Source organism: Crocuta crocuta, unplaced genomic scaffold (genome assembly GCF_008692635.1).
Source record: "Crocuta crocuta isolate KB4526 unplaced genomic scaffold, BGI_CrCroc_1.0 scaffold580, whole genome shotgun sequence".
Lineage (NCBI taxonomy): Eukaryota > Metazoa > Chordata > Mammalia > Carnivora > Hyaenidae > Crocuta > Crocuta crocuta.
In genome coordinates this window covers 4,899,549-4,914,907 of record NW_027527940.1, presented here as the reverse complement: position 1 = coordinate 4,914,907, position 15,359 = coordinate 4,899,549, and the positions used below count along the sequence as shown (strand labels likewise).

Below are 15,359 nucleotides of genomic sequence, written 5' to 3'. Positions count from 1 at the left end.
TTGTGTAGGAGATAAACCTTATCCTTTAAACAAACCTGCCCTAGCTCTTGGCTTTCTCTTTAGCCTTAGTAATTGTCAGAGCAGACTAATTTATTCTTTATAGGTCCAGTTGTTGCAGAAGTGCCAAGATCTGTGAGTATTCCAGAGGGAACATCTCAGTCCACCTCTAGTTTCAGGGTAATTAGATGTAGGCAGCGGCTTTTAATTTATCAGAGATATATGCAGTCTAATGGGATGGCAGTCGTAAATCATGCTGGACTCTAGACCAGGCTATCTAGAAGTGTCCCCTTGGTGACAGTTGCAAAGCAAAAATTGGGGCCCTTGGAGAGTATGAGGACTTGTGGTAGATGACAGCAAGCTGTAGCAAGGCTAAGGGAGAGCACATAGATGGTGTCCAGTGGCCCACATTCCCTGAGAGCACATTTGTAGCCTCTTTGTGAGTGTCAATTCTGAATTATGCTCTTTAGGCCGAAGCTTCAGTACAAGTAAATAGACCTTTGCACAGGAAGATTGGGATATGTTTCAGTCTGCTGTCTGCAGTGCCCTGTGGGTGGTAGACTGCCAAGAACTGTCTCTGTTTCTTGGACCCCAGAAGCACAGTCTTCCCTGGTAATCAGGGCCAGGCATTAAAGGGTATACCCTGTGTGCACTATGCACAGCCCCTGGCTCTGGAGGGTAGTGGGGGTCGTGTGGGAGCAGAGCACACTTGCAGGCACTGAGTTAGGAGGTTAGAGGCAAAGTACAGGTATGGCTCCTGCCAGCATTGGCACTGGCAAGGTAGGAAGAGTAAGCAAATATGGCATCTGTCAATGCCTCTGTCCCTGGAGGGAGTTGTAATAGGCTCTTGTTCTTCCAGCTGATCCTTTTTTTCATTTTTCCCCTTTGGTAACAGATAATAAAGTTAGTTTTACTTAATTTATTATTATACTTTCTGTAATTTATTTAGTTTTTTATAATTTACATCCAAGTTAGTTAGCATATAGTGCAACATTGATTTCAGGAGTAGATTCCTTGATGCTCCTTACCAATTTGGCCCATTTGCCTCCCACAACCCCTCCAGCAACCCTCTGTTTGTTTTCTATATTGAGTCTCTTGTGTTTTGTCCCCCTCTCTGTTTTTATATTATTTTTGCTTCCCTTCCCTTATGTTCATCTGTTCTGTATCTTAAAGCCCTCATATGAGTGAAGTCATATGATATTTGTCTTTCTCTGGCTGACTAATTTTGCTCAGCATGATACCCTCTAATTCCATCCATGTAGTTGCAAGATGGCAAGATTTCCTTCTTTTTGATTGCTGAGTAATACTCCATTGTATATATCTATATATCTATATCTATAGATATCTATATTTATATCTATATCGATATACCACATCTTTATCCATTCATTCATCGATGGACATTTGGGTTCTTTCCATACTTGGCTTTTGTCGATACTGCTGCTAAAAACTTTGGGGTGCGTGTGTCCTTCAAAACACCATATCTATATACCTAGTAGTGCAATTGCTGGGTCGTAGCGTGGTTCTGTCTTTAATTTTTTGAGCAACCTCTGTACTGTTTTCCAGAGTGACTGCACTGCATTCCCACCAGCAGTGCAAGAGAGATCCTTTCTCTGCATCCTCGCCAACATCTTTTGTTGCCTGAGTTGTTAATGTTAGCCATTCTGACAGGTGTGAGGTGGTATCTCAGTGTGGTTTTGATTTGTATTTTCTCTGATGAGTGATGTTGAGCATTTTTTTGTGTGTCGGTTGGCCATCTGGATGTCTTCTTTGGAGAAGTGTCTATTCATGTCTTTTGCCCATTTCTTCAGTGGATAATTTGTTTTTTGGGTGTTGAGTTTTTTAAGTTCCCTATAGATTTTGGAAACTGATCGTTTATCTGATAAATCATTGGCGGATATCTTCTCCCATTCTGTTGGTTGCCTTTTAGTTTTGCTGATTATTTCCTTCACTGTGCAGAAGATTTTTATTTTGATGAGGTCCCAATAGTTCATTTTTTGCTTTGATTTCCCTTGCTTCTGGAGATGTGTTGAGTAAGAAGTTGCTGCGGCTCAGGTCAGAGAGGTTTTTGCTGCTTTTTCCTCTAGGATTATGATGGCTTCCTGTCTTATGTTTAGGTCCTCCATCCAATTTGAGTTTATTTTATTAAAAAAATTTTTAATGTTTTTATTTATTATTGAGAGAGAGAGAGAGGGCATGAGCATGGGAGGGGCAGAGTAGGGGGGAGACACAGAATCTGAAGGAGGCTCCAGGCTCTGAGCTGTCAGCACAGAGCCCGATGTGGGGCTTGCACTTAACTGTGAGATCATGACCTGAGCCGAAGTTGGATGTTTAACCGAGTGACTCCTCCATTTTGACTTTATTTTTGTGTATGGTGTATGGTGTATGTGTATGGTGTAAGAAAGTGGTCCAGATTCATTTTTCTACATGTCGCTGTCCAGTTTTCTCAGCATCAACCACTTGCTGAAGAGACTGTCTTTATTCCATTGGATATTTTTTCCTGCTTTGTTAAAGATTTGTTGGCCATACATTTGTAGGTCCATTTCTGGGTTCTCTATTCTGTTCCATTGATCGGAGTGTCTGTTTTTGTGCCACTATGGCTGATGCTTTTCATATCTTCAGTGTTGGTCAGGGAGCTTTTCAAGTTACTCCTTTTGTGGCGGCCCCCAGGGCAATTGAGTTTTTATGTGAGTCCTTTAATAGTGAAATTTCTAAAAAAAAAAAAAATAAAAAAAAAATAGTGAAATTTCTTCCAAATAGTGCTGTAGTCCTCTGTGATATAAGCCCCATTGTTTTTCAAAGCTTGCCATTTTTGGGGCTTATCTCTCTGGTGAAGGTACCAGGGGTTGAGGTACCTGGTATGGATCACAATCTCTTTCCTTCTCAGAGAGAAACTCTGTAGTTGTGAGATCCTTCCTGATTGTGGGTTGTAATACTGGGGTGTGGGGGTGGGAATTGTGAAGGTGAGGGAGGATTGTTGAGACTCTCCCTATTCTTTACATCTTAATGTAGTGCTTTTATCCTGTTCAGCTAGTTATCTTTTACAGAGGTAATTTTGCATGTAGATAGAGACTTTTTGTGTCTGTGGGAGTAGGTGAGTTCACGATCTTCCCACACTGCCATCTTGAACCACCTCCAATGTTCTTTTTTAAAATATTTGGTAGAATTCACCAGTGAAGCCATCTAGACCGGGGCTTTTCTTTGTTTGGACGTTTTTCAGTATTCATTTTTTTGTTCCAGACATGTTGCGGGTTTTTTCTCTTTGAGATAGTTTTGGTAATTTCTATGTTTTAACAAAATTTGCCCTTTTAATTTAGATTATCTAATTTATAAGTGTATAATTGTTCATAGTGGTCTCTTACAGTCCTTTTATATCCTGTGAAATTGGTAGTACTGTAGTCCTTCATTCCTTCTTATCCATGGGAATACATTCCTAGACACCCAGTGGCTGCCTAAAATTACAGTTAGTACCGAACCCTACATATAGTGTGTTTTTCCTTATACAGACATAGCTATGATATATTTAGTTTATAAATCAGACACAGTAAGAGATTAACAACAATAACTAAAAGTAGAATAGAATGATTAGAGCAATTTACTGAATAAAAGGTATGGGAGTGTGGTCTCAAAATATATTATTGTGCTGTGTTTACCCATTTGCTTGTGACGGTGTGAGATGATAAAATACCTACTTGATAAAATGATAAAATGCCTCTGTGTTGAGACAAAGTGAGGTGAACGACATAGGTATTGTGACGTAGTATTAGGCTACTGTTTATCTTCTGATAAGTCAGAAGGAGGATCACCTGGTTTTGACTATGGCTGACAACAGGTAATTGAAATAGCAGAAAGCAATAAGGGTGTAAGGGCTGGGGGCGGGTGTGGGGGACTATTATAATGTCTTTTCATTTCTGATCTGATTTATTTGCATTTTTTATATTTTTTTCATAGTCTCCTTAAGGATTTGTCAATTTTATTTATCTTTTATAAAGCCTAATTTTTAGTTTCATTGATTTTCCATTGTTTTTATCTATTAAGCTTTGCTTTAGTTTTTATTATTTCCTTCTTTATGCTGGTTTTGGGCTTAGTTTGCTATTTTTCTAGTTCCTTAAGGTATAAATTTAGGCTATTGATTTGAGCTAGTTCTTTATTTTCAATGTAGGCATTCATAGTTAGAAGTTCCTTTCTGAGTATTGCATTTGTTGTATGCTAATGTTTGGGTAACATTTGTATTTTCATTTCTGTTAGCTTCAAGGTATTTTCTAATTTTCCTTATGATTTATTCTTTGAACTATTTATTAAGAGTGGATTCATATTGCCAATTTTCCAGTTTTTTTCTGTTATTGATTTCTAGTTTTGTTCCATTGTGGTTGGAGAAAATACATGGTAGGTTTCAGTGAATTGAAATTTGAGGATTGTTTTGTTGCCTAACATAGAGTCTGTCCTCCAGAATGTTCCACGTATACACATATCTTGAGAAAGATATGTGTTCTGCTCCTGTTGGGTGGGGGATGTTGACATGTCTGTTGTATCTCATTGATTTATAATATTGTTCACGTCCTTGGTTTCTTTATTGATCTTCTGTCTAGATGTTTCAGCTGTTGCTGAGAGTGGACCTTTTGAATCTCCCAAGTATTACTGCTCTCTCATTAAGTTGCATATTGTGGGATCATATTTTTAAACAAGTTTTGCCAATCTATGTCTTTTTTTTTTTTTTTTGAGATCAGAGAGAGAACAAGCACAGGAGTGGGTGGGGTAAGGCAGAGAGAAAGGGAGTGAGAGAATGTTAAGCAGGCTCCTTGCCTAGTGTGGATTTGATGCAGGACCTGACCAAAACCAAGAGTAGATGCTTAACCTACTGAGTCACCCATTTGTCCCACCAATCTGTCTTTTAATTGATGAGTTTAAGTTTAAGCCTTTTACAATTATAGTATTTACTGGTAAGAACTATTCCCACTTTGCTATTTTTTTAAAAAATTTTTAATGGTTTTCATTTATTTCTGCTGAGAGAGAGAAACAGCATGAGCAGGGGAGGGTCAGAGAGAGAGGGAGACATAGAATCTGAAACAGGCTCCAGGCTCTGAGCTAGCTGTCAGCACAGGGCTCGAACCCACAAATTGCGAGATCATGACCTGAGCCGAAGTCGGACGCTTAATCCACTGAGCCACCCAGGTGCTCCCACTTTGCTATTTGTATGTGGTCATTGAAGTCTCTGTTTTATTGTTTTTGTGGTCAGGCAGTGACCTGATAGTTCCTTGAGCTTTGATCCAGTAATGAAAGGGGAGGAAAAAAAAAGTCTTATATTTCTATAATAGATGCTGCCCAGGAAGCCCCATTAGCCCTGTGGAATTGAAATAGTGGCCAGCCTCTGGGCTAGTCTTAGAGTTATCTACCAGGCAGATCAAAACACATAATCCCATTTTTGGGAGAGATTAAGTCCTTATTTTTGGGCAATAAGTCCTTAAGTCCTTATTGCCCACCCTAGCACTGTCAGCTTCAGCAGGAACCTAAGCTGCCATACCTACAATGTGTTTGCTTCCATCCTGGTAGATGAGGGGATGATGGCTGCTACACAAAATGCAGAAATTAACCAAAGTTTACCAGCCTCTTATTAACAACTTTTGCTTTATTGCAGTCATTTGGCTAGACTCCAGAGTTCCAAAATAGTTGATTCTTTTAAAATTTATTTTTGAGAGAGAGATGGAATGAGCAGAGGAGGAGTAGAGAGAGAGGAGGACAGGGGATCTTGCTGAAAGCAGAGAGTCTGATGCGGGGCGCAAACTCCCTAACCATGAGATCATGACTTGAGCCGAAGTCAGAAGCTTAACGACTGAACCACCCAGGCGCCCTGTGAAATAGTCGATTCTCATAGTTCTTGCCAGCTCTGTATTGTTTCAGTGGTGGTTCTGATTCTTGGAAGTTCTTTCTCTGCCGTCTTCTGTGATGTCACCTTAGCCTTTACTTTTATATGCAGTTGACCCTTGAGCAGTATGAGTTTAAATTGTGCAGTCTACTTATACATGGGCTTTTTGGACAAATGCATTACAGTACAATAAAGTATTTACTGTGATGTTTTAAATATGATTCTCTTAATAACATTTTCTTTTCTCTAGCTTGCTTTTATTGAAAGAATACAGTATGTAATAATACAGTATACAAAATATGTATTAGTTGACTTATATTATTGGTAAGGTTCTGGTCACAGTAGGCTGTTAGTAGTTAAGGTTTGGAGAGTCTAAGTTATATGTAGATTTTTCTGACTGTACAGGTCATTGCCTCCACCGCCTTGTTGTTCAAGGGGCAACTGTGTTGATATTTATGTAAACAATTTGCTGGCCTAAAAATCTGTGAATGAATCTGGATAATTGAGGTAAATTTTAAGTTTAATTATGAGCAAACATATAAGAATTTATAAAGTCATATTCACTGATTTAATCACTTAATATTGACCAATATAGGAAAGAATTTTAACTATTAGTGATTTCTATTTTAAAAAATAAATGTAAAAGAATAGCCATATTAGGTTTGAATCAATAATCAAAATATAGTAAAATTATGAGGGCAAAGAAATATTTCTTCATTATTAGTAGACTTCATCTGAAGTTTTTTTATTTTAATAGTTTATTTATTTTTGAGACAGAGAGACAGAGCATGAATGGGGGAGGGGCAGAGAGAGAGAGGGAGACACAGAATCTGAAACAGGCTCCAGGCTCTGAGCTGCCAGCACAGAACCCAATGCGGGGCTTGAACTCACTGACTGTGATATCATGACCTGAGCCGAAGTCGGACGCTTAACCAACTGAGCCACCCAGGCGCCCCTCATTTGAAGTTTCAATGGGTAAAAAGAATGGATTTCTAAAATGATTATAGCTACCTTTTATTGAATGATTGCTATATTCTTAGGACACCAAAAGATGTATTAGATGATCTGTTTTTATCCTCATATCATCCCTACAAGATAGGCATTTTATCATTCCAGTTGATGCTCAGGGAGGTTAAGCATATTTATTTGTTTGGGGAGAGGTAGGGAGCAGACTAGCAGGTGTTCCATCACAGAGGTAGGAAACAAGTTCAAGTTTTGTAGCTCTTTGTACTTTATTGAGCTGCCTTAGATAATGGCATATGATGACTTAGGACTTATCTGAAGGGGTAGAATGAAAACTACTTATTCTGTAGGATAATTTTCCTATAATGAGATACTGGGTACTGATGTTTTCATTGAGGTAAATGTTCTTTTTTAATAAGATTTTTTACACAGTTGACCTTTGAACAACATAGGTTGGCTATATAGGGTCACTTATATACTGACTTTTTTCCAGTAAAGATTATTGGAAGACTTTTTAGAGATTTGTGACAATTTAAAAGAATTTGCTCACAGACCACATAGCCTAGAGTTATTGAAAAAGTTAAGAAAATGTTAGATATGTCATGAATGTAAAATAGCCTTAGATAGTTGTTTATTTTATCATTTGCTACCATAAGATATATAGCAATCTATTATAAAAAGTTAAAATTTGTCAAAACTTAGTTGCAGTCAAAAGAAATGTAGATAATTATAAAAATGTAGAATTAAGTCATAACTGCATAAAATTAACTGTGGTACCTTACAGTACTATTGTGATAATTTCATAATGACCTCATATTGCTATTGTGGTGAACTCAAGTATTGGAAGTATCAACTTAAAACACCAGGTGATGTTAATCATCTCTGCGTGAACAGTTCATCTTTTCAGTAAATTGCATATGACAGTAGAAAGTGAACTCTTGTGGTTCTTGTATGTTTTTCACTATGTTTAGCACAATGCCATAAACTTTGAATAACACCATGGGACCCATATGAAGTGCCACTAGTGATGTTGGAAGTGCTCCCAAGATGCAGAGAAGAGTCATTATGTTATAAAAAATATTTGAATTGCTTGATATGTACTGTAGATTGAGATCTATATGGGTTGCCCCACCATTTCAGTATAAATGATTATAGTGTAAGGATCATTGTTAAAAAAAAAAAAAGGAAATTCATCAAGTTGTTGCTGCAGTTACACCAGCAGGCATGAAACCCTTGCACTTTTTGCGAAAATACCTTATTTTTTTATTGAAAATGCAGCTTTTATGAGGGTGTGTGATTTCTATAAGAAAGGTATACCTATATAGACTGTGATATGACTTTAGAAAAAGTGAAGTCATTATATGACATCCTTAAACAAAAGGAAGGTTAAGGACCTGAAGTTGGGGAATTTAGTGCCAGCAAAGGATAGTTTGACAATTTTAAATACTAGTTTGCCTTAAAAAATGTCAAGAGAACAGGATAGGCCGCTTCTGTTGACTAAGAAACAGAAGACAAGTTCCCAGATGGCAGTGAGAAAATCAATGAAGAGAAAGGATATCTGCCTGAACAAGTTTTTAATACAGACAGAAATGCCTTTTTTCTGGGTGGGTAGGTGGGTGGGTGGGTACCAAAAAGGACATTTATTAGCAAGGAAAGTGAAAGCAGTGAGCACTAGGATTTAAGGCTGGGATGATCAATACTGTCCTTATCTGTAAAGCCACTAACACCCGAACTTGAAGGGAAAGGACAGCCAACAGTTGTCAGTTTTTTGGTTGTACAGCAAGAAAGCCTGGACAGTGAGAACCTGTTTTTGGATTGGTTTCATCGGTGCTTTATCCCTGAAATCAGGAAGTACCTTGGCTAGTAAGGGACTCCCTTTTAAATAAAGTTGTTGTCATATCAGACAATGCTTGTGACTACCCATAATGCCATGAGTTGAACACCAGTGGCATTGGAATGGTCTGATTGTCCTCAAACACATCTCTAATTCATCCTGTAGATCAGGGGTTCAAAGGACCTTTAACGCTTATTTTACATGGTACGTGGTGGAAAGGATCATTAACACTATGGAAGAAAACCCCAAAAGAAGGAACATGAAAGTCTGAGAAGATTACACCATTGAAAATGGATGGCAAGAGGGGTGCCTGAATGGCTCAGTCAGTTAAGCATTTGACTTTGGGCTCAGGTCATGATCTCTTGGTTTGTGAGTTTGAGCTCCATTTTGGGCTCTGTGCCGACAGCTCAGAGCCTGGAGCCTGCTTCGGATTCTGTGTCTCCCTCTTTCTCTGTCCCTCCCCTGCTTGCACTCTGTCTCTCTCAAAAATAAAAGAACATTGAGGTGCATGGATGGCTGAGTCGGTTGAGCGTCCGACTTTCGCTCAGGTCATGATCTCACAGTCCGTGGGTTCGAGCCCTGCATGGGCTCTGTGCTGACAGCTCAGAGCCTGGAGCCTGCTTCAGATTCTGTGTCTCCCTCTCTTTCTACCCCTCCCCCGCTCGCTCTCTGTCTCTCAAAGACATCAAAAAAATTAAAAAAAAAAAAAAAAAAAAGAAATTTAAAAATGGAAGGTTAAAATTGTATGAAGTTCTTTGGTGTCAGACATTATCGCCTAAGTATTCATTATGTAGAACAGTGTGTGCAAGACTTGTATGGAAATGGGTAGCCTGCCCTTACATAGGTATAAATAAGGTGAGTGATATTTAATATCACATTAGTAATGCGTTAGTTTCCCCACTTTAAAATTTTGCTTTCAGAGTATTACATTACTGTACAATATGCCTCTCTCATAATTGGAGAAATTATATATCAGCCTATCATCACGGGGAAGTGTTTTTTTTTTTAATGTAGCAATGTTTCTTTAAAAAATTTTAAAATGTTTATTAGTTTTGAGAGAGTGCACGAGTTGGGGAGGGGCAGAGAGAGAGAGAGAGAGACAGACAGACAGACAGACATAGAATAACAGAAGCATGCTCCAGGCTCTGAGCTGTCAGCAGAGTCTGACCTTGGGCTAGAACCCATAAACTGAGATCATGACCTCACATGCCCTGAACTGAAGTTGGACACTTAGCCAACTGAGCCACCCAGGTGTCCCCCCAAAAGTAGCAATGTTTCTAATATTGTGTTATGAACATGACTCTAATGTCGTATGTCATAACAGTTTTTTAATGACTCATTCATTTTAGTGAATAGGCTAGGCTACCATGAAGCAATTGCACTGATTATGCTAGGGTGCCGTAAAGAAATCATATTGTTATTTCTTTGTTTTCAATGATGAATTGTAAATAAATATGAATTTCTTATTTATATTATAAATATAAATTTTCATTTTTTTGAATATTTAAAAATTTTTTTAACGTTTATTTATTTTTGAAAGACAGAGACAGACCATGAGTGGGGGAGGGGCAGAGAGAGGAGACACAGAATCCAAAGCAGGCTCCAGGCTCTGTCCTGTCAGTACAGAGCTGGATGCAGGGCTTGAACTCGTGAACCGCAAGCCGAAGTCAGATGCCACCCAGGTGCTCCTATCTTTTCATTTTTGAAGTTTAGTGTTACTATGTATAACTTCTACAATGTTTTATATCATATAAGACAATATTTCGGTACTGACAGATGATTCGTTTTACAGAGGAGGTAAAGATACAGTATTGATGAATACAGCATAGTATTGTAAATGTGTTTCTTCCTCCTTATGACTTTCTTAATAACATTTTCTTTTTCCTAGTTTACTTTATTGTAAGAATACAGTATGTAATATATACATCATAGAAAATATATGCTAGTCAACTGTTTATGTTATCGGTAAAGCTTCATTTCAACAGTTCAGTAGGGTATATGTGGGTTTTCAGTAGGGTATATGTGAGGGGGGCTTCAGGGTGTGCTTCCTCCAACTCCTGCATTGTTCAAGGGTCAGCTGTATATGCATACACACATAGATATTTGAGGCTGGAATACTGGTGGTAGTGTGGCAACTAGGAGTTAGGATTTAATCAGGAATCAAACAGTTAAAAGATAAAAATCTGTTTTCACAAAAAGTTTAATGTATTTTCCAGACAAATTGGATATTTTAAAAGTACTTAAACCTTTGTGAAGATGTAGTCACTCAAGATAGAGATTGTGTCTACTTAAAATATTTGAGATCACACATTTATTTTTTTTAAATTGTTCTTGAGAGACCTTATTTCCAGTTTCTTGCTAATAATCCCATTATAAATAACAGAATGATTGGTTCATATATTCTAGAGCTGGAATTTAGTTCTATATGCCCATTTAATGGATGAGAAAACTGACTTTAACAAGGTTAAAGTTAGAAACCCACTGAGGTTAGAAACCCACTCTAGTGATCCTTTTTCTTAAGTCTTCTAAATTGCTCAAGGTTAGGAATGGAGGCTAGCATGAGCATCCAGAAATCATTTTTCTGGATGGGGGGGGAGGGGGCGGGGGAAACAGCTCTAGACATACTTTGGGAAGTATGCCAAAAAGGAGAGGACCTGGAAGGACATTGTCATATTATAGGCATATAGAAGAACATAGCATATCAGAGAAAGAGAAGAATAAATTATTCCTTTTCAAGTGTAGTGCAATTTTGAATATTCTAAATTTATAGTCATTAGCAGGTAATAAAAAGAATGGAGAAGGATGTTACATGGTAACAAGCATAGAATTTTGAAGGTGATTATGCCTTCACTTAGACATGCCATCACTACTTACTATTTCTTAGGATTGATCAAACCTATTTGCTATTAACTTACTGGTTAATAGGGTCCTTATTATTTCTTAGGATTAATCAAACCTGTTTGCTATTAACTTATTGGTTCCTCTGAAAATATTTTTCATTCAGAAAAGCCTGGATGTAGAGACTGAAAGATTATGAATCACAAAATCTAGTTATCATTTTGTATATTTTAATTCATTTGTTGTCACTATAGGGATTGTGGTTGTATTACATCAAAATAGTTTAAGGAAGTTTTTTGAAAACCATATACCCATTTATGTCTCCCTCTGATAAATCAGAATATGTAAATGTGTAGTATCAGAGTAGAGAGGAAGATGCTACTTCTGTTTTGGAAAAAACTACCCAGAGGACTTGCTCTGCATCAGTTCCTTACTTACCAAAATAGGAGTTAAAAAAAAATGAGTGAATCAAACTAAAATCTTCTGTTAAAAAACGAACAGACAAACAAAAAGCTGAAACAGATCTATAAATGTGGAGAATAAACTTATAGTTGCCAGATGGGAGGGGAGTGGGGAGATGGGCAAAATGGGGGAAGGAGTGGGAGATACAGGCTTCCAGTAATGGAATGAATAAGTCATGGTGATAAAAGATACAGCATAAGGAATATAGTCAATGGCATTGTGATAGCATTGTATGGTGACAGATGGTGGCTATACTTTTAGTGAGCATAGCATAATGTATAACTTGTCAAATCACTCTGTTGTATTCCTGAAATTAATGTAACGTGTCAAGTATAATTCATTCAAAAAATTAAGTTACTTGATATAATCACTTTGTTCATTAAAGTATTTAATATAAAAATATCTGGCAAATGGAGAAAAGTAATTTGGAGTCTGAGCAAAAGAGCTTTAAAATATAGATGAAGGATAGAAGCTTTAAAATGTTTACTTAAAACTGAAATGGATTGTTGTTTTGGAGAGGAGATGTGGCACAGAATGATGTATTGGGGAGGAGGATTTTGTTCACTTTAGGGAAAAAAAATAGAAGTGGTCAGTGAATCTTACAGGTACACAGAACTGAAATTTGGGTAGCAAATGAACTGCAAATGATAGAATGAGGAATGGCCTTTTTATTTAAAATTAAAAAAAATTTTTAATGTTTTATTTATTTCTGAGAGAGAGAGAGAGAGCACGCGAGCGAGTGCAAGAGTGAGACAGCATGAGCAGGGGAGGGTCAGAGAGAGAGGGAGACAGAGAATCTGAAACAGGCTCCAGGCTCTGAGCTGGCTGTCAGCACAGAGCCTGACGCTGGGCTCGAACCTACAAACCACGAGATCATGGCTTGAGCCGAAGTCGGATGCTTAACCGACTGAGGCACCCAGGAACCCCTTAAATTTTTTTTAAATTAAAAAAGTCAATTCAAATATGTTTACCAGATGACAGGCTCTATTGTAGGTAAATCCATAAGCAAAAAAGGCAAAGATCAGAAAATGTAACTAGTGGAAGTTACATTTCAGTTCTGGGAGGAGAGCACAGTATAAATAATAGGTAAGTGTAAGTAAATTATGAGAATTGGTGCTCTTGTAAAAGAAAAAAGTAAGGCAAGGTAAGTAGATTGAGAGTGTTGATGGGTGGTGTAAGGTTGCAAATTTTATTACAGAGGTAAGAATAAACTTACTGAGAATAAAGACATGAAGGAGTTAAATATCTGATATAGATATCTGTTGGTGAAGAAAGAGCTTTTCAGATTATCTATTGGTGATGTCAGTGTAGGAGGTTGCATAATACAAACCAAGAGTTTTAAGAAAGATTTCTAGGCTAGAGAGATAACATTGAGATCATCAGTTTAGATATTGAAAACTATAAGGCCAGATGGTGTTATCTGTAGGGAAAGCACTGTGGTGTGTGTGTGTGTGTGTGTGTGTGTGTGTGTGTGTGTGTGTGTATGTGCGCGCGTGCGTGCACTGGGGTATGTACTCCAATCTTAAGCAGTTGCGGAGGAGAGAGGAAGAAGCAGTAAAGTTGGTACCAGCAAAGGAGCACAGTTAGAAGACATGGAAGCCACCAGATGTTTTCAGTTTTGAGTATACTGCTGATAGGTCAGGTTAAAATGAGGACTGAATATTGACCACCGGGTTTAGCAACAAGAAGTTAATGGTGATCTTGACTAGCTTTTTTGGTACGATAGTGGGGGAAAAGCCTTATAGTAATGGGATTAGGAGGTAATGAGATGACAGATGTTGGAAGTAGCAAGTATAAACAATGGGCTACAGAAAAGGTTTTTAAAAGAAATTGAAAATGTGTTTTCAATATGCTGAGGTGAGTTATTGAGTAGTGAGTGAAAAACTGATGTTGGAATAAGATTGAAAAATTGTGGGGACACATCTTTCCAAGGTAACTAGAGGGGGGTCAGAGGATTTAAGTGTAGATGCTTGTGTGTAGTAGATACAGGGTTTTTAATTTGTGGATTATAATGCTTTAAGTTTTTTTTTCTGTGAATTAGGAAGCTTAGCAAAGATGGTAGAACATTTGTTGAAGGATTGAAGAGAGATTTAATGTGGGTGAAATGGTTGCCCAGGACAATGGGAAAGTAGATGTTCATTATTTTTTCAGAGGTATATAAAATAGAATATGAGATTCACTTTGTTTACTTTATTATCTACTTAAAGAGGTAAGTACTGTTAATGGTTTTATCTGTATCCTTCCATACTATTTTTTGTAGCTACTTATGAATGTATGCTTATATATACATACAATTAAAAATAAAGTATAACTAGGCAGTGTAGGGTTGATTATGTTCAAGCCCTAACTACTGGAATCTGTGAACATGCCTTTTGGAGAAGGAGTCTTTGCAAATATAATTTTAAGGATCTTAGGATAAGGTCATCTTGGATTAGGATGGTCACAAAATCTAATCAGTGACAAGTGTCCTTAGAAGAGAAGACACAGGGAAGCAGACCATATGATGAGAATGGACATGGGAAGAAGGTGATATGAAGATGTAAGCAGAGATTGAAATCAAGCAGGCCACAAGTAAAGGAACATTTGGAACCAACAGAAGCTGGAAGAGGCAAGGAAGAATTTTCTTCTAGAGCCTTTGGAGGTAGCAGGGCCCTTCCTACTCCTTGATTTTGTACTTCTGGCCTCCAGAACTGTAAAGAGTAATTTCTGTTGTTTTAAGGCACCAAACTTGTGATTATTTGTTATGGCAGTCCTACAGAGCTAATACAGTCTTGTACTATATATATCTTTCTACAACTTTTAATTTTTATTTTGAGTATCTTTCATGTTTCTTTGTATGGATAAGTCTTATTCTTTTATAACAATTGCATTGCATATTGGTAGGATCGATCTATTATGTATGACATGTCCATGCATTGTGTACCATGGACATTTGGTTTATTTCTAATTTCTGATCCTTCAATAAAGAATTTTGGTTTTAGATCTTTGTTACTCAAGTATATTTCTGTTTAATTCCTAGATCTGCCAAATATGCCCTCATAAAAGACTTAATTTATATTCCCACCTATAGTTTGAGTGTTGCCACCACTGAATGTTATGCATCTTTAATTTATCTGATGGATAAAAAATAGTATATTACTGTTTTCTTTAGCTTTTCTCTAATTGCTGATGAAAGTAAACATTTTTTCATGCTTTTGACGGCTTGTAAAGCTTCCTAAAAATGAAGCTTATTGTTTAAAAGAAAGTATCAGTTATTTAATAGACTTTAGATGTATTTTTAAAATATTTATTTTGAGAGAGAGCGAGTGGGGGAGGGGCAAAGAGAGAGTGAGTGAGAGAATCCTAAGCAGGTCTCCTCCCAGGCTCAATCTCACCAACTGTGAGATCATGACCTGAGCTGAA

At 37.4% G+C, this 15,359-nt stretch overlaps 1 protein-coding gene across 3 annotated transcripts in view; it reads left to right on the top strand.

The window, feature by feature from the left end:
- STAG1 (STAG1 cohesin complex component) overlaps positions 1-15,359 on the top strand; it is a 422,866-nt gene that overhangs the window by 30,576 nt on the left and 376,931 nt on the right. The window contains exon 1 of one of the 3 annotated variants that reach the window (XM_077752339.1): positions 13,508-13,814. The exons of the other annotated variants lie outside the window; for them this stretch is intronic. The gene's annotated coding sequence lies outside the window, so the exon portion shown is untranslated. Of the gene's footprint in view, positions 1-13,507; positions 13,815-15,359 lie in introns of those variants that run through there. 3 annotated transcript variants of the gene reach the window in all.